General features: G+C 44.8%; 1 long non-coding RNA gene across 3 annotated transcripts in view; it reads left to right on the top strand.

Moving 5' to 3' along the window:
- LOC146856789 (uncharacterized) overlaps nucleotides 1-23,007 on the top strand; it is a 226,020-nt gene that overhangs the window by 106,418 nt on the left and 96,595 nt on the right. For all 3 annotated transcript variants that reach the window (XR_014979813.1, XR_014979814.1, XR_014979815.1), the window contains one exon: nucleotides 19,602-19,722. This is a non-coding gene — a long non-coding RNA (uncharacterized LOC146856789). The remainder of the gene's footprint in view (nucleotides 1-19,601; nucleotides 19,723-23,007) is intronic.

Raw genomic sequence — 23,007 nt, 5'->3', positions numbered from 1 at the left:
ACCTCACGAGACAGCATTTCTTCAGGAAAGGTTCGAGGTTCGTCGGAATTCTCTGTATCGTTCCAGAGACTCTGTGACGCTTCCTGACCGCACACAGACGTGTACATGCTTTGTGATTGTGACGCTGGGTCAGAAGCTCTCCATTGGACCGTTCGCACATTGACGCGACTCTCATCAGGATGTACGCCACGTCGTGATGGCTGTGTCTGCACATATTGTTTACCTCTGTTGTTTCCGGGCAACGCTTGAGGTGTGCTTTGCGAGTCTCTGCGGTGCGTTTTGTTGGTGAAACTGCAGTTCTCGGACAACATGTCGACGCGCTCCCAAGTGGTGTTGGTGTGTCACTGCTTCTTATACGAGATTTCCTAATCCTGGAGATCTCTAATGTGAAACAGCTATTCGCGTCTCTATCCAGCAACTGTGATTGACCTGTTGGCAGGGCTTTCAGTGGGATGACAAAACTGGGGGGTCTCTCAAAGGGGCGGGGCAATGTAAATTAAGGGCGTGGCTTCAAACACGCAAGCTAAAACTCTGTGCTTAGCATAGTGTGCCACCTGGCTTGTATTTTTCTGTTTCTGTCATTACATCCAGATATATGATACAACAGGTAACATCATACCTACAAGAAGTCGGGACTATTGGCTTTGCCATTGGTTGTTAGTTGCATAAGATAAATAAGCAGCAACTATGGCTTGTATATAATATTGAAAAAGTTTCCATGTAAACCTTGGTGACACCACAGCAATGTCGCGGTTCCTGAGTTTCACAAAGAGAAGGGAAATCCAAAGGGAAAATGACTCTGAAGGATTTTCCTTCCCTACAATGCTCACATGGCATGATGTCAGGCGCGCAACACCCATTGGACTCACAGGGCTTCAGCCCCCCCCCCCGTCGTGTGTGACAGCTTCCCGAGCCGCACCCGAGCACTTCACAGGTCTTTAAAATACTATTTGCATGTTAATGAGGCCTTGCTGTTGTTTCACCCCTTTTAAGAGCCCCTGCAGCTCCACTGTCTATTGCTTCAAGATTCAGCCCCCCCCCCCCGAAATCAGCTCCACTCTGCCTATTGCTTAAATATTCAGCCCCCCCCCCCGAAATTTTTTCTTAGCCCTCCCCGAAATGTGGCTCTAATTGCGCCTCTGTATGACGTCATGCCGTAACTTCTCCACTAGTGAGAAGTGAGCAGTGTGAGCAGCGCCCATCCATGTGCCTACTGTCACTGCAGTCCGGAAAACAACGGACCGCCTGTGCCAGGGCACAAAACAGAGCCCGACGGAGACCCGTTTCGAGGCCCCCTTTAAAAAACTGCCGGTGCTGAGCACCGTGAGACCAGGTCCACTTAAAGACCTGCCTGTTGGTGCAGAATTTGCGGAATTTTAATGTGGGAGAACTACTATGTAGGACTACTACGTTGAACTGCTCCGTTTGGTGGTGAATCTTCTATTTTGTCAGGATTACCGGGTATTTGATCAAATGCCGGTAGTTCAAGTATTTTTGATTTAGTTTTTTGTTTTATAACATTGTTTCTTTTCAGACAATTTACTTAATTTGTTGTTCTTCTTACATTAGCTTACTTAGGTATCAATCAATTCCATATCTGGTGTTTAGAATGCATAATGTTACTTCTCCTCCATTGTTTCTGACATTTTCAGGGGACCCTGTGAATAAATGGGCTAAGTGGAAAAAAAGTGTTTATGCACTATGCTAGGGTATATGGGACTTCACTGAGTGTTGAAAGGAAAACAGTGTTACTTCTGCATTGTTTGGGTTCAGAAGGAGAAGAGGTGTTGGATCATCTTCTTAGCATCAGTGGTAGTTGAGCTGATGGTTTAAATGAATTTGATGAGTGTATACAAAAATCAGATAGACACTACTTGCTGAAAGTAAGCACAAGCATCCTCATGAATCTGTGGAAAGTTATGTGACAGATCTTCGTTAATTGGGGGTGTTATGTAAATTTGGTGGATTTCTGGAAGAACACATTCGTGATCAGTTCATGCTTGGATATCATATAGATAAAGTTTGTGATGAGCTGTGGTTAAAAGATGATCCTAGTCTTCTTGAAGTGTTAATTGTTGCTAAGAGAATTAAGCACTCGCTAGCCTGTGTGGAAGCCATTAAACAACACAGTGTGAAGATACCGATGTTAAAGATGAAGAAGTGAAGATTCAGAGTGTTAACAAAGAGAAGAAAAAGAGTGAAACGTTTCACAAAGTGAGTGATATGAAATCCTCCAGTAGTAAAATACATAATGATCTGAAACAGCCGGATTACCAGAGAAGGAAAATCACTGGAAACTGTTTTCTGTGTGATACAAGGTCACTTTGCAAATGACAAGCCCAGCTTTGAAATTTGAATGCAATTCCTGTGAGAAGTTGGGACATTTTTCTAAGTGCTGTAGAGCTCAGGGGAAGATGAAGAAAGTAAAAGAGATTGATGTGGATGTTGAACATGCTGAGGATAAATGAGGGTGTGGTGAAATTGTTTTACAGGTTGGGGTTTGGAGTAAATGTGGACCAATTGATCATGTCAACATCAATGGATGCCCTGTTAAGATGCCATTTGATTCCGGAGCTATAATTTCTTAGTTAGAATTATTCTTTTCTACATGGTGTCACCCCTCGATTCACTTCTCCTTTTCTCCTTTAATGTAATGGCTAACATCTGGTTAAGCCGCCATTTGTTAACTTTTAGGTGGGAATCTTTTTTCACCTGCTCTTTCAAAGGACATTAGTTCACCTAACTACATTTACTATGCTGTAGTGGGCCTCGTGTAATTAAGTCATTCCCTTGTTAATTTTTAACTTATTCTTTATCCATGGTTTGTTCTGTGATTCAGTTGGTGACCAATTATTTTGGCTTAGCATTTCCAGTCTTCCTCAATCTATAGGATTTAGCCGTGAGTTTTCTTTTTAGGTCTCGCCTGACCCAGCGCATGCGCTGGTCTGGCGATACTTATTGAGAGGGCTCCAAAAAGTGCTACCAGGCCAGCCTAGAGCTACAGTGCATGTGCGAGGCCGCGCGCGCTACTTTTACCGTGATTACTTTCACTTTAGCGGCCACCCGGCCGCTTTGATGTTTGATCGTGATCACTTTCACTTTTGCGGCCGAATAGCCAATAGGTCTCGCTTTTGGGACCTTATAAGTGTTCAGTTATGCAACTGTTGCATGGCTAAACACTTATAAGGTCCCAAAAGCGAGACCTATTGGCTATGCCAATGCTTGTTTTTTTTACTGGTGTGACACTGTGTGCATACCATCAGATATCTCACAATATCCGATAATTACATTAAGACCATATGGATGATTTACTTGTTTTTCTTTTTGCCTTAGAGGTTTTGGTTAAATTCAAGTTTCAGCTTCCCACAAACCATTATGTTCAGGCAACTTTATTTTTGTCCTGATGATGACCCGGTAACTGATCCACGGCACATAATCTGCAGAAAAAGACAACCATTAACTGTTTTTCTTAAAATATACACTGCCAAAACATTGAGTTTTTTGGGAAATATCACTCTATACTTTCAGAAGAAATTGTTTTCGTAATTTTCTCTCTTTGTTTCATTGTGACCGCTCCTTGGGCTGTTTACATGATTGCTTTGAGCCCTGTGCTCACTCAATACACTGAGCACTTACTGCACATATGTTAATGGTTTCTGTCATAAGCTGCAAATATATGTTTTCAGTAACATTCTCTTAAACAGTAACCCTTTCAGGTATTATGTTGAATTGATATTTTTCCTTAAAATATTCTGTGGTTGGACTCTGTTGTCCAATACTAGTTACTGCCCCTTAACAGTTTTGGCTATGGGTTGCTCCTGTAGTAGATACAAACATCATTCCACTTGGGCACACAAATCAGGTCACACAGGGAGGCCAAAGAGCAGCCCCCAAAGCAGGACTCTTCAGAATGGACGGCTGAACCTGGTCCCTTGTGCCTATGCACAAGGATCGCAGGGGACAGAGTACTCTGAATACACAACATGGCCGGGGTAAAGTGCCTGAATTATAGCTCAGCTCAGATTTAGGGAGCCACATGCTTCAGAGGCTGGGGTTAGACATGGAATCTGCTGAACGTGGTCAGGTTATTTGGCACCCAAGGTCAAAAACAAAGGGTCACAACAGCCAGGATAGAGGGCACACGTTGCCACAAAGCGGGAACTTGAATTACATCTTTCAGCAGCTGCTACTCAGGAGTAAGTGCGGCCTGCACAGTTTTAGGCCACACTAGCAACTCCAGGATGACTCCTAGCCTCAGGAGGAGAGTTGATTCAAGTCAAAACTGTCAGGGTCACTGGCGGGCAGACACTGCAGGGTTCAATCGTTGAGAGACTCTCCACAGTAGATGCCAAGCTGGTCCTCTCCATAGAGTTTACAGCATCATGAGTGATTGTTGTGTAGAATCCTGTTGCACACCTTCCACACTCATAGGCCACGAGCTGCACTTTCCTTTTTTCTCTTGTAGGGCACACCCAGTGCTCCCCACCAACCGATGCTGGCTTCATATTTGAAAGGTGAGTCAACAGCACTCCTCACACTGTTCCAGGAGTCTCCAAATTTGGTCCTGACTTGGTAAGGAGACTGGCTGCCTAGAAGCCAAGCCGTGGAGCTCAAAGATAACTCAAATACTTCCCTTCTGGTTACAAATATCATGTTAAAAAATTCACTAAGTTTTGACCCACTACTTATACTTGGCTGTCAGGGAAGAATGTTGATTCCAGGAATCTTGTCTGTATTTGATCAAGTCACCATTAATGGGTGTTGGATAAATTCCCTACGGATGTCCTATCCATACACTTTGATCTGCAGAATACAGAGGACGTGGTGGTGGAGTCGGTGTGCTCTGTTAAAGAGGAAGAACAAAGGCCTCAAAAGGAATTCATAGCAGGCCCTGGTACCACTGACCTAACATTTTTAGGAAAAAACTTAAAACATTTTTATTTTAGAAACCTGTCAACCGTTCCAGTTATGTAACGCTGAATTGAACTGTACGATATACCTCCTGCAGCTGCCGGCCTCTTTCTCTTCTATCTTTTTTTTCTGTGCGCAGAGGTACTCTTGTTATGAGTCGATTCTAGCGCGATATAAATCCATAAATAAATAAATGTCTGAGTGCTACGAGGGGGATGTATTTGCATATCAAAATACTGATCCCACCCATCCTCAAGATGTAGATGTCTGGTTCACTGCAGAAGGAGGAGACTGACTCATTTTGTCAGTGCCCGCAATATGAAAAAGATTCCAGCCAGGCCCCTCTCCTGACTCACCCAACACAATACTTGCTGAACATCTGGACCTGATTAAGGGAGACAAGGCAGATCTTTTAGCAGCAAAGGCCAGGAAGGAATTCTCCCTGAAGGCGACAAGCAAAAAGGTTCTGTCCATTTCACTATAATCAGTTGCTGCCACCACTGCCAGTTCGTCTCCCCCAGATAAAAAGCTGCAATTGTCCTCATAAGGAGAGGTGAACTTTTGCTGCCTATCTGACCTCAGAGCCAAGCTACGGTGTCTCACAACATTGCACGGGCGGTATCTGACATGCACAAAGGTGATAGTCATCAGCAGGGATCTGAAAAGTCAGGGGGTGCATGCTTTCCAGCAGCAGGAAAGAAAAGTCACTTCCTAACAGATGCCGTTCCGAGATCCAGATAACTGGCACTTAATCTTTCGTATAGAAATTCGGCCATCAAATTGGGGAAACCAGTAGGAAGGTCCATCTGTATTACATTTCTGCAATCCATCCTTGTGTCCTAAAGTGAAGTTTAATCAGTGTAAAGAGTTGATCCACCGCAGCAATTTAGGATTTTCTCCCTTCACAGACATTAGCTGTGTACCGGTCTTGTGATCCAACTGGACCAAAAACGTAGTTCTACACAGTTATGGGATGAACCTCAAAATATTCTACACTGTGCAAAAATACTATTTTTCATTAGGAATCCAGTTCTGCTGCCTAAAGAGTAGGCTCTGACTGATAAAGGCCCGCAGATTGTTACTGCTATGCTCTTGAACTGGACAAGAATTGCCCCAGCTCTCTTGTCTGAAGCATTTGTCTCCACAATGAAGGGCGTGCCAATGTTAAGGGCCTTCAGCACAGATGCATTGCAAAGTGTGGCCTTCAGAACAATAAACGCCCTATGGCACTCTGCAGTCCAGATCACCTTCTCAGGCTGCTTTTCGGAGGTGACGGAAGTACCCCGGCTCCTCTTTGTGTGGTGAACAAGACATTCATGTCCTCCGCTCTACCTCACTGGCATGGAGTACATGACTGCCTCATCCGCATACCATGCAAACAAAACGCTCCAGGTGTTTGCACCAGAGGGATTTTCTATTTTTGAAGAAACCTTTAACTACAAGAGAAGGTCTTCCTTAGCAGCCTGAGATTATTTTATTCATATTAGTGTGGCAGCAGCGCACCATGCGCGTTAACAACACACCAAGTGAAAGGGAAATCCGGGCTCGTTTCACTGTGCTCAGTTCTGGGAGGCTTTTCTCAGCTAATTAAGAAGGTGAGGTACTGTTGTAAAGTGGAGAATATCCCCTTTCAAGTGGTACCTCTCCCTCGTGGATCCCAACTTGGGGATGGCACAGGAGGGCAATCCTTGAGCTGGGATCCACTCACTAGCCAGCAGGGAGGTTGCTGGGGGCAGAATGGAGAAGTGTCTGTGCCATAGCAAAGTACCAGTCCACCCCCCAAAAAATGAGACATGTTTAGTCTTTCTGCTCCCTGGGGAGGATGATTGGGGAGCTTACCCACAATCTACACCCGGGGGGGCAGAAAGATCACTGGACACAAAGATTATTATTTTAGAAAAAGGCATGCTGTGGGGGTGGTCTGCCCTGGCATTAGGTTGTATCTGAGACCCTAAAGGCATCATCAGTCTTTCTGTCAACTTCTCACCGTACCCTATGCAGAAAGCTCATTGGATGACAGGGATATTTCTTTTTCTTTTAATGTGGTAGGAGCCGGCCCATCCTAGCATCGTGATGTACTCAATGGCACTAGACCTGAGATAGGATTATGTCTCCCCTTTGTCACCACTTGTTGTCCCCTGTGAGTTTATTAATTTAATCCTTGAATCCAAACTCATTCATCGTGATGAGTAAACCATTTGTAATCCATTAAGTCAACAAAGTTCCCAAATCTTAGTCCATGTTTTTATTTCATGAATTCATTATAAACACATCCAAAGTGCATTCCAAATTCCCAGCGTGAATTAGTGCAATTCAAAATCCCAGAAGCATTTCAGACCAATAGAGGATCTTCATCAGTGAGCCTGACCGAGGAATAACAATACTATTTTGGAACATAATCCACAACGTGTTCAATAATTCATTTACAGTGTTTCTCGAATCAGTAATTCAAACATAACATTCGTTAGTATGTATCTGTACATACAACAATAAACAACAGGAGAGAGAGGGTATGTCCACACTCTTGGTCCCCCAAAAACAATGTAACAACAACAAAAGAGCGTGACGCAATCAAAAAATCGGATGTACCATAGTACACTATGTGCTTGGAAAAGGGTGTGAAGGAAACAGAATCAATCTGATGAAGAAGTAAAACCCTCACTCACCAACATAGTTGGTGACATGCTTCATCATGGGGTTTTAGCCAGAGAAGCCTTATGCAACTCTGGTGTGCTTCGACGCTTCAAATTAAGGCGGAGCAACAATTTCAGACTAAAGTGAAGTGAAGTGATAAGTGTGAAAAAAGTGGAAAGGATTTATTAAAAAAAAAAACATGTGTCGTACACCAAAACACTTTAATAGTGACGAGACAGGGATATGTTAAAAACTGTGAAGGATAATTATTACTGACATTAATTTGGTCAGATGTATCCTATGAGTGGTCAAGCGGTCGACATGTTTCAGCTTATAAGGTGTTTGTTCACTAAGCTTTCATCAGGACCTAATTATACAACAGAAAGAAGCACCTTGGCGGTATAGGCTCGCTAAGGCCTACCCTAACCTCAGGTGCAGGGAACCGATAGACTCACGGTTCCAGTGGAGGTCTCCCACAGTTCTGGAAACAGACCTCGTATTTCTGAAAAAAATGGATTTCATTAAGGAGACACATAATCGTTGCCTTATATTCATCAGATATACACAAAGCCAAGCCTAGAAGACTGAATCAGTCCCCACGTTATTAACATAGTCTGTATAAACTTGTAGCCATATTCTGTGTTAAAATCAGAACAAGAAGATCAATAGAATTACCAAACTTTGTAAACATGCCAAAATCCATATAATCAAACAGTATATGGATAGAGTATTTCCACACTTTGGTCGGTACTCTGGCCAAACGAGATTCTTAGTATTGATAGAGATCACACATATCGTAGACACTGTTAAAATGCTTAACAACTTCAAAGAAGGAAAGCAAAATTTGAAATGATAAAAACGCTGGCAGCTTACGTATAAAAGAGTGGGTGTGCGCTCCTTGGGCAAGAGGCGGATTGCGGGACTACAGAACAGCTGTGGCAACAGAAGGAGAAATGCGGGGTAAGCGTTAGATATAGCATCACACCGTCCCTTGCACAGATTGTTTGCCACAATATTCTGTATAGTATAATTTTAAGGGATCGCGTTTAGTGGGAGGATAGTACTTACATCATCCAAGTCCACAGCCAGCAGTCTGCACCTAAAAGGTCCGCCGAGCCCGGAGGTAAAGGCGTAATGACGGGCTCGTGTTTAAATGCAGATAGTGAGCCGCTGCCGACCCGGAAGTGAATGTATCAGTCTTTCCCAACAAGTCTCTGTGTTTGAGACAGAAAAGAAGGACTCTATGAATGTAATCTACTGAAAAACGCTAGAGCGCTAAAGGCTCCTTTCAACCTAAAACTTTATTCAACTCAAAAGCGCCGCGCTGCGGCAACTCGATATTTTAAATCCGACTGCTGACTGCCATCTATTTCCCAAAGCGATTACAGAGATTCAGTTATTTAGTAAATTCATTGCCCCAGGAACTCTGCAAAATCTTAGGTTTACTTGACGAATCAAAACCATATTTAGCCTGATCTATATAGTTTGGATGATCAGACTCATCCACAGAATTTACAATGTGCAAAATACCACAGATGATCAAAGACCCAAAGTGGTCATAGTACAGAGTAGAAAAAAGGGGGGGATTGTTAATACCATTGTAATGAACCTAGATATTAAATTTGAAGGCTCTTGTTTTAGCGTTTTAACACTGTGCCCCAAGGAATATTGTCGTTAAGTCCTGACAGATGTGTAGACAACCTATAGACCCAGCGTTGTTCTTTTTCGAACAGTGAGGTTGATCTCACCTGTTCGATAATGGTCCAGTGTAGATCGTCTGCAGTGTGATTCTGACGCAGGAAGTGCTCAGTCAATTTGGTTGCGCTTCTTTTGCATCGGACATTACTCCGGTGTTCACCGATCCGTAGTTTAATCTTTCTTGTAGTCATGCCCACATATTTTAGGTTACATGGGCATGTAATAAGATAGATCACATCTGCAGTATTGCAGTTCGTGTGGCTGCGTTGAATCCAAGTTTTCCCGATTTCCAAAGATAAGGTCTTTGTGGGAGACGTGAGATGACAAATGCTGCAGGACCCACAGGGGTAATGCCCAAGAACAGGTGGCAAACCCCAGGTGTCTAAAACTGAAACAGTAGTTGGTATGTTACAAGTTCTCGGTCTCGTGTGAACTATTGAGTCCTTAATACTCCTAGCCTTCCTGTAGGAGAATAGAGGTTTGTCCCACTTGATACTGTTACTTTCCAAAATACGCCAATGTTTCTTAATAGATTTGGAGATTGCATTGGACGCAGTGTTAAAAGTAGTAACACACGTTAGTGGAATCTCAGTGAGCTGTCTAGGAGAGTCTTGTAGAAGGATCTCTCTAGGTTGGTTTCTTGCTCGTTTACAGCTCTTATTCAAGATGGTATCAGGATAGCCTCTCTGTTTCAATTTACACGTAAGGTCTTTTGATTGTCTACGAAAATCATCCACATGGCTGCAGTTGCGTCTGATTCGCAAATACTGGCCATAAGGGAGGTTTTCGCGTAGTGGCCGAGGATGAAAACTGGAAAAGGCCAAGAGGTTATTTTTGGCTGTCGGTTTGTAATGAGTTTTAGTCACAAGAGTTCCCTCGGTTTTGGTCACAGTTACGTCCAGAAAAATCATTTCATAGTTATGGTAGGTATGAGTGAACAAAAGGTGGGGATCACAAGTGTTGATCCATGTCAAAAATTCAAGTAAAACCATCTCCGGACCCTCCCAGATGATAAAAATATCATCAATGTACCTCTTCCAATAGGAGAGGTAAAGGAAAAAGGGGTTATCCTGACTCAGAATGAATTTGTGTTCAAAATTTGAAACATAAAGCCCTGCCACACTGGGCGCAAAAGTGCTGCCCATCGAAGTACCGGTGGACTGTAGGTACAGGGCACCTTGATATTCAAAAAAGTTTTTCTTAAGTGCCAAGGTGGCACAATCAATGATGAAACCTTTCGGGGTCTGAAAGGACCAGGTAATCGAATCCAGAGCTTCCCCAATGACCTTGATGGTATCATCCTGGGGAATGCTCGTATAAAGACTCTCAATATCAAGAGAGACAAGGATGGTATTGTTGTGATCCACTCTCAGATCTTGTAAGGAAGCCAAAAAACTTTTGGTGTCTCTGAGATATGTGGGGGTATCCTGGATTATAGGTTTCAAAAAGAAGTCACAAAAAATCGAGAGAGGTTCCAACAGGGAGCCTATGCCCGATACAATTGGGCGGCCCGGAGGTGGAGATTTATTTTTGTGGATCTTCGGCAGTGTGTAAAAGTATGGGATCACACCTTTTCCTTTCGTCATGAAATCTGCTTCATGCTTACTAATGAATCCACTGCTTTCAGCATGTTCAACAAGATTACATATTGTGATTTTCAATTCTGAAGAGGGGTCGGTAGCAAGAGGAGTGTAGTTCTTCCGATTATCCAGAAGACGTCTGCATTCTGAATCATAATCTCCAACATTCTGAATGACAATACCTCCCCCCTTGTCAGCTGGTTTTATCACAATAGATGGATTGGTTTGTAATGATTGGAGAGCTTGGAATTCAAGGGCACTCATGTTTTTATAGGCTCCTTGGTCTTGAAACGCTTCTACATCATTGAAAACAGCTTGTTCAAATGCAATGATCCCCGCTGGAACCAAGTGTGGGGGAGGTGTAAATGTAGATTTTAGACGTAAAGTTGTGTCACTAAGATGCTCTGCAGGGACATCTGATTTATTGTTCTCAAAGAAAAATTTTAATTTCAATTTTCTGAAAAAATCAGATAATTCACAGTGTAATCGGAAACGATCCAGTCGTGCAGTGGGCACAAAGCCTAGTCCTTTCTCGAGTACTTCACTTTCTGCCTGTGTCAAAATGTGTGAAGAAAGATTCAGGACTAAACTCTCTGGTTGCTGGTTCCTGCTTTGCTGCGTGTGTTGTGCCCTGCCCCCTCCTCCTGTTCCCAATGTACTTGGTTGTTTCCCCTTCTTCGCCCACGTCCTCGCCTGCCTCTGCCTAAAAAAGGAGGGCGGAACGTATTAGATTGAAAGGGAGGCATCGGAACAAAACCCGGGTTCCAACCCATCATTGGGAATTGTGGTTGTTGGAACTGGTTAGGGTAGCCTGAGTTCATTGGGTTAGGAAAGGATTGCCAATTAGATTGGTATTGGTAGGGTCTATTCTTCCCTCTACCTCGTTGTCTGGATCTTGTGCTCTCATTACTGGAACCACTAGAGAAGGAATCATTGTCATCTGTGGTATCTGCCTGATCATTCTTATCAGTTGGAGGGACATAGTCAGGATCAGAGTAGGGATATACTTTGGTGAACGAGAAACGTTTCAGATCTTTTTGAAATTTTTGAGCCTTAGATTGTGTTAAAGAATCTTTATATTCGTTCATTTCTTTATTAAGCTCATCCAGTTTCTTTTTGTAACCGGTCAGTGTTGTGCGAAAATGCGTTTCTGTTAGTTGTATTTCAACCATAAGTGCTTCTGAGAGTCTAAGGGCTGTTTTAATGATTAAGACAAGCCAGTCGCGGGTGCAGTGCCACGCGATCTGGGCCCAATCCCTACGAAAAACTGGATCTTCAAGAAAGATACGTGGAGCATTGGTGACCAGAAGGCCCTTTGGTGCCACATTATTTCTTAGATACTCAGTTAATATGGTACCATGTAGAATGGTACGAATCCGACATCGTTTTTGTTCAGTTAGTTTGTCCCACTCACTAGTCTGGGAAATTGTTTGTGCTATTGAGGAGTCCGCGAAAAGAGAAGAATCCGCCAGGAGGGCATCCACCTCTACAACAATAAACAACAGGAGAGAGAGGGTATGAGGGACCAAGAGTGTGGACATACCCTCTCTCTCCTGTTGTTTATTGTTGTATTCAGGCAGCGCACAGCTGCGAGAGACTACCTGATTTTAGTTTAGTGTGATCACATATTCATCATCTAACTGGCACTGAAATGGAAAACCCGGGGCTTACGTATACAGATGCAGAGGTGGATGCCCTCCTGGCGGATTCTTCTCTTTTCGCGGACTCCTCAATAGCACAAACAATTTCCCAGACTAGTGAGTGGGACAAACTAACTGAACAAAAACGATGTCGGATTCGTACCATTCTACATGGTACCATATTAACTGAGTATCTAAGAAATAATGTGGCACCAAAGGGCCTTCTGGTCATCAATGCTCCACGTATCTTTCTTGAAGATCCAGTTTTTCGTAGGGATTGGGCCCAGATCGCGTGGCACTGCACCCGCGACTGGCTTGTCTTAATCATTAAAACAGCCCTTAGACTCTCAGAAGCACTTATGGTTGAAATACAACTAACAGAAACGCATTTTCGCACAACACTGACCGGTTACAAAAAGAAACTGGATGAGCTTAATAAAGAAATGAACGAATATAAAGATTCTTTAACACAATCTAAGGCTCAAAAATTTCAAAAAGATCTGAAACGTTTCTCGTTCACCAAAGTATATCCCTACTCTGATCCTGACTATGTCCCTCCAACTGATAAGAATGATCAGGCAGATACCACAGATGACAATGATTCCTTCTCTAGTGGTTCCAGTAATGAGAGCACAAGATCCAGACAACGAGGTAGAGGGAAGAATAGACCCTACCAATACCAATCTAATTGGCAATCCTTTCCTAACCCAATGAACTCAGGCTACCCTAACCAGTTCCAACAACCACAATTCCCAATGATGGGTTGGAACCCGGGTTTTGTTCCGATGCCTCCCTTTCAATCTAATACGTTCCGCCCTCCTTTTTTAGGCAGAGGCAGGCGAGGACGTGGGCGAAGAAGGGGAATCAACCAAGTACATTGGGAACAGGAGGAGGGGGCAGGGCACAACACACGCAGCAAAGCAGGAACCAGCAACCAGAGAGTTTAGTCCTGAATCTTTCTTCACACATTTTGACACAGGCAGAAAGTGAAGTACTCGAGAAAGGACTAGGCTTTGTGCCCACTGCACGACTGGATCGTTTCCGATTACACTGTGAATTATCTGATTTTTTCAGAAAATTGAAATTAAAATTTTTCTTTGAGAACAATAAATCAGATGTCCCTGCAGAGCATCTTAGTGACACAACTTTACGTCTAAAATCTACATTTACACCTCCCCCACACTTGGTTCCAGCGGGGATCATTGCATTTGAACAAGCTGTTTTCAATGATGTAGAAGCGTTTCAAGACCAAGGAGCCTATAAAAACATGAGTGCCCTTGAATTCCAAGCTCTCCAATCATTACAAACCAATCCATCTATTGTGATAAAACCAGCTGACAAGGGGGGAGGTATTGTCATTCAGAATGTTGGAGATTATGATTCAGAATGCAGACGTCTTCTGGATAATCGGAAGAACTACACTCCTCTTGCTACCGACCCCTCTTCAGAATTGAAAATCACAATATGTAATCTTGTTGAACATGCTGAAAGCAGTGGATTCATTAGTAAGCATGAAGCAGATTTCATGACGAAAGGAAAAGGTGTGATCCCATACTTTTACACACTGCCGAAGATCCACAAAAATAAATCTCCACCTCCGGGCCGCCCAATTGTATCGGGCATAGGCTCCCTGTTGGAACCTCTCTCGATTTTTTGTGACTTCTTTTTGAAACCTATAATCCAGGATACCCCCACATATCTCAGAGACACCAAAAGTTTTTTGGCTTCCTTACAAGATCTGAGAGTGGATCACAACAATACCATCCTTGTCTCTCTTGATATTGAGAGTCTTTATACGAGCATTCCCCAGGATGATACCATCAAGGTCATTGGGGAAGCTCTGGATTCGATTACCTGGTCCTTTCAGACCCCGAAAGGTTTCATCATTGATTGTGCCACCTTGGCACTTAAGAAAAACTTTTTTGAATATCAAGGTGCCCTGTACCTACAGTCCACCGGTACTTCGATGGGCAGCACTTTTGCGCCCAGTGTGGCAGGGCTTTATGTTTCAAATTTTGAACACAAATTCATTCTGAGTCAGGATAACCCCTTTTTCCTTTACCTCTCCTATTGGAAGAGGTACATTGATGATATTTTTATCATCTGGGAGGGTCCGGAGATGGTTTTACTTGAATTTTTGACATGGATCAACACTTGTGATCCCCACCTTTTGTTCACTCATACCTACCATAACTATGAAATGATTTTTCTGGACGTAACTGTGACCAAAACCGAGGGAACTCTTGTGACTAAAACTCATTACAAACCGACAGCCAAAAATAACCTCTTGGCCTTTTCCAGTTTTCATCCTCGGCCACTACGCGAAAACCTCCCTTATGGCCAGTATTTGCGAATCAGACGCAACTGCAGCCATGTGGATGATTTTCGTAGACAATCAAAAGACCTTACGTGTAAATTGAAACAGAGAGGCTATCCTGATACCATCTTGAATAAGAGCTGTAAACGAGCAAGAAACCAACCTAGAGAGATCCTTCTACAAGACTCTCCTAGACAGCTCACTGAGATTCCACTAACGTGTGTTACTACTTTTAACACTGCGTCCAATGCAATCTCCAAATCTATTAAGAAACATTGGCGTATTTTGGAAAGTAACAGTATCAAGTGGGACAAACCTCTATTCTCCTACAGGAAGGCTAGGAGTATTAAGGACTCACTAGTTCACACGAGACCGAGAACTTGTAACATACCAACTACTGTTTCAGTTTTAGACACCTGGGGTTTGCCACCTGTTCTTGGGCATTACCCCTGTGGGTCCTGCAGCATTTGTCATCTCACGTCTCCCACAAAGACCTTATCTTTGGAAATCGGGAAAACTTGGATTCAACGCAGCCACACGAACTGCAATACTGCAGATGTGATCTATCTTATTACATGCCCATGTAACCTAAAATATGTGGGCATGACTACAAGAAAGATTAAACTACGGATCGGTGAACACCGGAGTAATGTCCGATGCAAAAGAAGTGCAACCAAATTGACTGAGCACTTCCTGCGTCAGAATCACACTGCAGACGATCTACACTGGACCATTATCGAACAGGTGAGATCAACCTCACTGTTCGAAAAAGAACAACGCTGGGTCTATAGGTTGTCTACACATCTGTCAGGACTTAACGACAATATTCCTTGGGGCACAGTGTTAAAACGCTAAAACAAGAGCCTTCAAATTTAATATCTAGGTTCATTACAATGGTATTAACAATCCCCCCCTTTTTTCTACTCTGTACTATGACCACTTTGGGTCTTTGATCATCTGTGGTATTTTGCACATTGTAAATTCTGTGGATGAGTCTGATCATCCCCACTATATAGATCAGGCTAAATATGGTTTTGATTCGTCAAGTAAACCTAAGATTTTGCAGAGTTCCTGGGGCAATGAATTTACTAAATAACTGAATCTCTGTAATCGCTTTGGGAAATAGATGGCAGTCAGCAGTCGGATTTAAAATATCGAGTTGCCGCAGCGCGGCGCTTTTGAGTTGAATAAAGTTTTAGGTTGAAAGGAGCCTTTAGCGCTCTAGCGTTTTTCAGTAGATTACATTCATAGAGTCCTTCTTTTCTGTCTCAAACACAGAGACTTGTTGGGAAAGACTGATACATTCACTTCCGGGTCGGCAGCGGCTCACTATCTGCATTTAAACACGAGCCCGTCATTACGCCTTTACCTCCGGGCTCGGCGGACCTTTTAGGTGCAGACTGCTGGCTGTGGACTTGGATGATGTAAGTACTATCCTCCCACTAAACGCGATCCCTTAAAATTATACTATACAGAATATTGTGGCAAACAATCTGTGCAAGGGACGGTGTGATGCTATATCTAACGCTTACCCCGCATTTCTCCTTCTGTTGCCACAGCTGTTCTGTAGTCCCGCAATCCGCCTCTTGCCCAAGGAGCGCACACCCACTCTTTTATACGTAAGCTGCCAGCGTTTTTATCATTTCAAATTTTGCTTTCCTTCTTTGAAGTTGTTAAGCATTTTAACAGTGTCTACGATATGTGTGATCTCTATCAATACTAAGAATCTCGTTTGGCCAGAGTACCGACCAAAGTGTGGAAATACTCTATCCATATACTGTTTGATTATATGGATTTTGGCATGTTTACAAAGTTTGGTAATTCTATTGATCTTCTTGTTCTGATTTTAACACAGAATATGGCTACAAGTTTATACAGACTATGTTAATAACGTGGGGACTGATTCGGTCTTCTAGGCTTGGCTTTGTGTATATCTGATGAATATAAGGCAACGATTATGTGTCTCCTTAATGAAATCCATTTTTTTCAGAAATACGAGGTCTGTTTCCAGAACTGTGGGAGACCTCCACTGGAACCGTGAGTCTATCGGTTCCCTGCACCTGAGGTTAGGGTAGGCCTTAGCGAGCCTATACCGCCAAGGTGCTTCTTTCTGTTGTATAATTAGGTCCTGATGAAAGCTTAGTGAACAAACACCTTATAAGCTGAAACATGTCGACCGCTTGACCACTCATAGGATACATCTGACCAAATTAATGTCAGTAATAATTATCCTTCACAGTTTTTAACATATCCCTGTCTCGTCACTATTAAAGTGTTTTGGTGTACGACACATGGTTTTTTTTAATAAATCCTTTCCACTTTTTTCACACTTATCACTTCACTTCACTTTAGTCTGAAATTGTTGCTCCGCCTTAATTTGAAGCGTCGAAGCACACCAGAGTTGCATAAGGCTTCTCTGGCTAAAACCCCATGATGAAGCATGTCACCAACTATGTTGGTGAGTGAGGGTTTTACTTCTTCATCAGATTGATTCTGTTTCCTTCACACCCTTTTCCAAGCACATAGTGTACTATGTATCTGTACATAAACGATGTCCTCCCAAAATATGACCTTGTTAACCATATGTACAAACGTACTCCTACACGTAGGGTACTCTCTCTTCATCTATAAAATATATGCCTGGCTATTAATCTATTAAACCAAAGAAATATTTCATATACACATATATAAATCAGGACAATCAGAGCATGGTTGCAAATAAATTGCTGATGAATAATTGGTAGCCATGCATCTATACGAATAGCTAAATTGCGACTCGCCTGATGTTAAAAAAATGATATGTCCGGCTTCCTTGGCATGTTATATGATAATGGGGCCATTCTGTGTGGACAGATCAAAACACGGCCCACGCGGCCCTGATATTTTAGATCGGGCTGAAAATCCGGCCCTGGTAAACTGAGAAAAGTTACCCAGGTAAAATATCACAATACATTAATAGTTAAAAGATAAACTCAAATGAATCGGTGACAGGTTTGTTTCACAATGGGGGTTTTGGGCGCAGCCAATTGCAAGGAGGTCTGCCCCACGGCAAAGATTGGGCTGTTTTGGGGCATAGCCCAATTGCAGTCCCAGGGCTATAAAGGTTTTCCTTTTGGGCTCCCAGCCACCATTTTAGGTTTGGTGATCTGGTGGCTGGGAGCAGGATGTGCTGCAGTAGAAAGTTTTGTTTGTTAGGCCTGGGGCTTAGTTTTAGCTGTGAAGATTAGGGGGAAAAAATGTTTTCCTTGGTTACTCACCGGCAATGGCTGGGGAGAAGGTCCGGGAGGCAATGCGCCTCTTGAATGAAGCTGGGCAGCTGGATCTGCTGGTCTTGGAAGCAGCAAAGCAGGTGGAGGCGGCGTGCCTGGCCCGCTGGTCATCAGCAGGTGTAGCCACCACAGTTGCGGCATGTTCCCCGCCCAAGAAAGTCAGGGTGTCCGGCAGGGGACCCGCCCTGATCCTAATCTAGGAAAGCAGCCCTTCAGGGTGTGGGAGAGCCAGCAGCCGTAGCGCTTAAGGTGTTCCCGGCTGCGCTGAGTGAGGTGGGGGGCAAGGCTGTGTCGGGGCATGCTCAAAGCACGTCTGCGTCCTTCTCCAGGGCAAGAGGCCCGATCCACGTGGCCCGAGGCATGAACCGCGTCTGCAGGGAGCTGTGCGGAGCTTAGCAGGTCAGGTCAGAGCCTCCTCCTCAGCAGGGGAGGAGAGAGTGAGTGGCGGTACGGGAGAGGTACTGCACGGAGAGTGGCCTCTAGTGAAGGCCTCGTTGGAAACTGGCATTGCAAAGTGGAGGGGAAGGAAGGTGGGGCTGAGAGCTGCACTTCATAAGGGCAATGGAAGCCCTGAAAGGACGCACCCAGTGATAGGGATGAAGGCGCAGATGGAGGGGGGGGGGGGGTTCTGAGGGAGAGCAGGGGTAGGAGGATGAAGAGGACGAGTAGGTGCTTGTAGAACAGGAGGCAGCTGAGGGTCCTCATGCATGGGAGGGGCTAGATATTTTTCAGTTGTGGGGGAGGGTGTGAGGGGGGATAAGGTGGCACAATTAGATGCCTACTAGGCAAAAGGGGGATATATGCTGTGGGAGAAGGGGGTACCTGGGGGGGGGGGGAGGGCACCTGGAGACAGGGCAGGCAAGAGAGTGCCAGGGATTCGGGCTGGGTAAAAGACAAGTTTGGTGGTGGGGCCGGCGCTGGTTGCCGAATTGCTAGAATGGAGCGGTGACAAAGAGGGAGAGCCAGAACCCGGTTAGCAGGGGATAGAGTTGGAAGGGGGTCAAGGGCAGCGAGAGGAGGCAGGAAGAGGAGAGTGGGACAGGTTGGTACTTGGCAGGGACCCAGCACATCAGTCCAAACTTTTGCTTTACAGGACAGCGAGTGGCACCGCGTAGCCGACTCTGCAAAGCTGGGGGTGGCTAGTTGGCACAGAGGCGAAGAGATGGCTGGGCCCAGAACGGCACACCCAATACCACGGAGGGAGCCCGTCGTGGCCAGCATAAGTAGGCCCAGAACGGCCTCGCTGGCCACAAAGCAAGGAGGGTATAGCAGGAATCACTGAACACAGAGAAATGTAGAGCTGCGCATAGATGTGCCAGGAGAGCACCGTAGAATAAAGTCAGCGCCCCCGGAGAGGCAAAAGAGGGACAGAGATGAGGGGGCCGCTACGGCCCCGCAGCGAGACATACAGAAAGGTCACAGGTGGCCGCAGGATTTGGGTCACAGAGATGAAGTGCTGGATTTAGTTGAATAAAGCCTTGAAGAAGGTGAGGTAAGGGAGGGGCAAGAAAGGGTTGGGGGTCCCTCTAACGTGTTGCATTGTGTGTTACAGGAGCCATCAGAAAAGCAAGCAAGGGCTTTGTGGCCTGCGGCAAGGCTGGTGAGAGCAACAGAAGGGTCATTGCCACTGGCGAGGCGGACTGCAACAGAATGAGCACCGTCCTTGGAGCCAGGTAAGGCTGAAAATGCGAAAAGAAAACCTGTTATGGTGTTGATTGGGGTAGATGCGGGGGAGTTGCATGAGGAGGGGAAGGGTAGACTGTGGGGGGGAAGTATGTCACGGACGTGGCTGAAGAAGAAGGAAATAAAGGGGTTACGAAGTTAGAAAATGGGGCTAAGACAGGAAAGGAGTTGGGTGAAGGAAACAAGAAAGATGATAAAAAAGACGGCCCTTAGAGCAAGGACCTGACGTTTAGGAAACTCCCGTACATGGGGGTAACAAAACCTTTGGGGTGTCGCAATTGATGCTCCTTACTAAAGAGCTCATTTGGAAGCGGGAGTATGTAGAAATGCTAAAACTTTTTCACAGGGAGGTCGGGTCCAAAGAGAGATCCAGGGAAGAGTAATATGAGTTGGCAAAGTGACCAAAGGTGCCATTGACTATAGAGAATGGATGGCAGCATTCTTGATTTATGCAAGCGTCTACTGTGAAAAATACCCAGAGCCATAAATATATGGATGTAATCAGGAAGGCACAAATAACGGGTGGGGGATACACCTGGGTCCAATATGATGAGGAGTTCAGGGCGTGCCTAGCGTGGGACCCTGAGGCAAAATGGGGGGAGTTGGATACAGATTTGTGGTAACACACAATGGGAGCGGCAAAAGGGGCGAAAACTATTTTTACAGCCAGTGGACTGCCCATTGTTGACCGGCCCTTTAAGGGGAGACCTACCCGGGGAGGGGTGGGTGGCACAGGGAAGAGTCAGCCAGGAGGAGGAGGGGCTTGCTGGGACTTCAATAAGGGACAGTGCACACGCGAATACTGCAAATTTCACCATGAATGCTCAAACTGTTGGGCTCAGCACACACTGGTCAACTGCTTTGGGACAAGGGAGGATTTAATCAGGGAGGGCGGCAATGGCAGTCAGGCGGTAATACAGGAGGTCACCAACAGCAGTTTGTGGGTGCTCAAGGGGGAAAAGGAAAACAGGGGGCTGGGACAAAAGGCTCATACTCCGGTTAGAGTAGAAAACCTGGAACTGTGGCTACAGTGCTATGAGAATCCCTGACGCCCATGCCTCTGCCTCTGTGGTACCTAGGCAACATCGGATGTTACAATTAGTGGTAGGGTCGCTTGCGGACACCGCTAGTGTGGCATACATATTGGCATGGAGAGAATTCTTACGTTCGGAGGCGGGTTAAAGGTGGCTGCGAGCTGAAGACGTGATACAATTTATACTGGACCTCATTGAGAGGGGTCTGTCATGAGTCACAATTGCCAGGAAGTTGGCAGAAATTGCTTTCATGGGGAAGCTCCTATGGGGCTACACCACATCGGCAGGGGGGTTGGGGAGGAGATTTTTAGAAGGGTGGGCTCGAGAGCAGGGCACTGGGGTCAGGCTACGGTAGCCGCTTTAATGGCAGATGTTGCGACGGGTGCTGGCAGTGATGCCGGAAATATGAGATATCTCAGGTACCAGGTACGTTATTGTAATGTGCACCTGTTTTGGGCAGCCGACTGCAAGGAGGTCTGCCCCCTAGGCAGATTGGGAGAGATAGGGCAGTCCAGGGGACTGCCATTTTGCAAAAGGTTGGGCTGTTTTGGGGCATAGCCCAATTGCAGCCAAAGTCCTATAAAGTTTTACCTTCTTGGGCTCCCAACCACCATTTTAGGTTTGGTGGCCGGGAGCAGGGTGTTCTGCAGTAGAAAGTTTTGTCCACCCTTCCGTCCCTATTTAATTCCAATCTGAGGAGCTACTTCAAAATTGAAGAATTCTTTTGGGCTTGCTTCCACTGGGACAGGTGTGCAAGGGGAAACATTTGTAGTTGTCGCTTGGAACAGGTGCTTGGCGGGAGTTTGCAAAGTTTGCCAGGGGTTGGCAGAAGTTTGGTTGGCGTTTGGTTGGCGTTGATTTGGGAACATGGGCAGGGGAAGGGTAGGCAGGTAGTTTAAGGTTCAGTTATAGACGTTATTTACAGTTTCAGAAGTGCAGGCCTAGGATGTAGGTTTAATAGAATTGTTTATTTTTAATTGCAATACATTGTAATGTTTTGTAATATGTTAATGGCAGGGTGGGGGCATGTTGAGGGATCGTATGGGTGGCGTAGGAGCAGGGGGTGAGGTATCAGATGTATAGCGAGGTTTTAGTTTTGTAAGGCAGTTACCAGGTGCGTTATTGTAATGTGCACCTGTTTCAGTAAAGCAGCCTTTTCCACACACAAAAGTGGCTTTGAGTCGGACTGCCCACCCATCTTTCCCAAGTCTCTCGGCATTCAAATAAAGTTGCCATATTTGGGCCCCTATTTATGATGGATCGGCACTGATGCATCATGGACATTGAAATCGGATTTCAAATTAGAACGGGTCGTGATCATCAAAATCAAACGCCATGTATGAATGTCAACATTAGATTTACGCAAACCTTAGTGCCCGATTCTACTAATCATACCTTCTAATGTTTCTATCAAAGAAATGTTGTCTAAATGTATCCAGAGTGATTGTATAATTTGAATTAAAAAATTGACTGAGAAATCTCTGACTGTAATGCAATGATAAAAACCGCCATAGTGAGTAAGGCTTAAGTTCGAACAAAGATAGACGAATGTCAAAAGAGCTTGTCGGGATCTCTTGGTGTTACATGAAAACTGCCCCTTAAGTCTGCTTTTTGTGATGGAAAGACTTTGTCATGTCATGATATTCAAAACCGGATTCAAGATTAGAATGCTATGTTAAAGGGTCAACCTTGGAATAACACTGATATAATATTCCGATTATATAAATCTGCCTTCATATTTGATGTATAATCGAAGGACCTTCCTATGAACATATCCAAATTGATAGTGTAGTTTCAATCAAAAATTAAAATTTAACTAGAAGATCTCTTATTATGAGTCTGACTCACAGTGGCTGTCTCCAGACTGCCCTATTACGACTACGGCGGTCGGCTGCTCTGGGACCACCACACCCACCACAGTCGCCAGCGAACCACCGTTCCCTGGTGGTTGCACGGCAGTCCTGAGGCCGCAATATGTTTGTCTGGGCCACTGCGGCCCGCCAAGCATATTGCAAGTTACATCTCCACCACACTTCTCATGGCGGTGTGAATGCCATAAAAAGTGTGGCGGTGAGGAAACAAAGGTGGCCCTACAGGGCCCCCTTGTGCCTCATGCCATGTGGATGCACACAGGCAGGCACAACATGTACGCCCCTGTGTGCATGCATACCAGTACCTGCATGGCACAGGCACCACCAGTGGGCACGCCAAGGAAAATTCCTCATCTGGCAGGCAGTTCCT

This window comes from Triturus cristatus, chromosome 3_2 (genome assembly GCF_964204655.1).
Source record: "Triturus cristatus chromosome 3_2, aTriCri1.1, whole genome shotgun sequence".
In the NCBI taxonomy this organism is placed as follows: Eukaryota; Metazoa; Chordata; class Amphibia; order Caudata; family Salamandridae; genus Triturus; species Triturus cristatus.
Note: the sequence above shows the minus strand (reverse complement) of the source record. Positions and strands in the feature narration are given on the sequence as shown.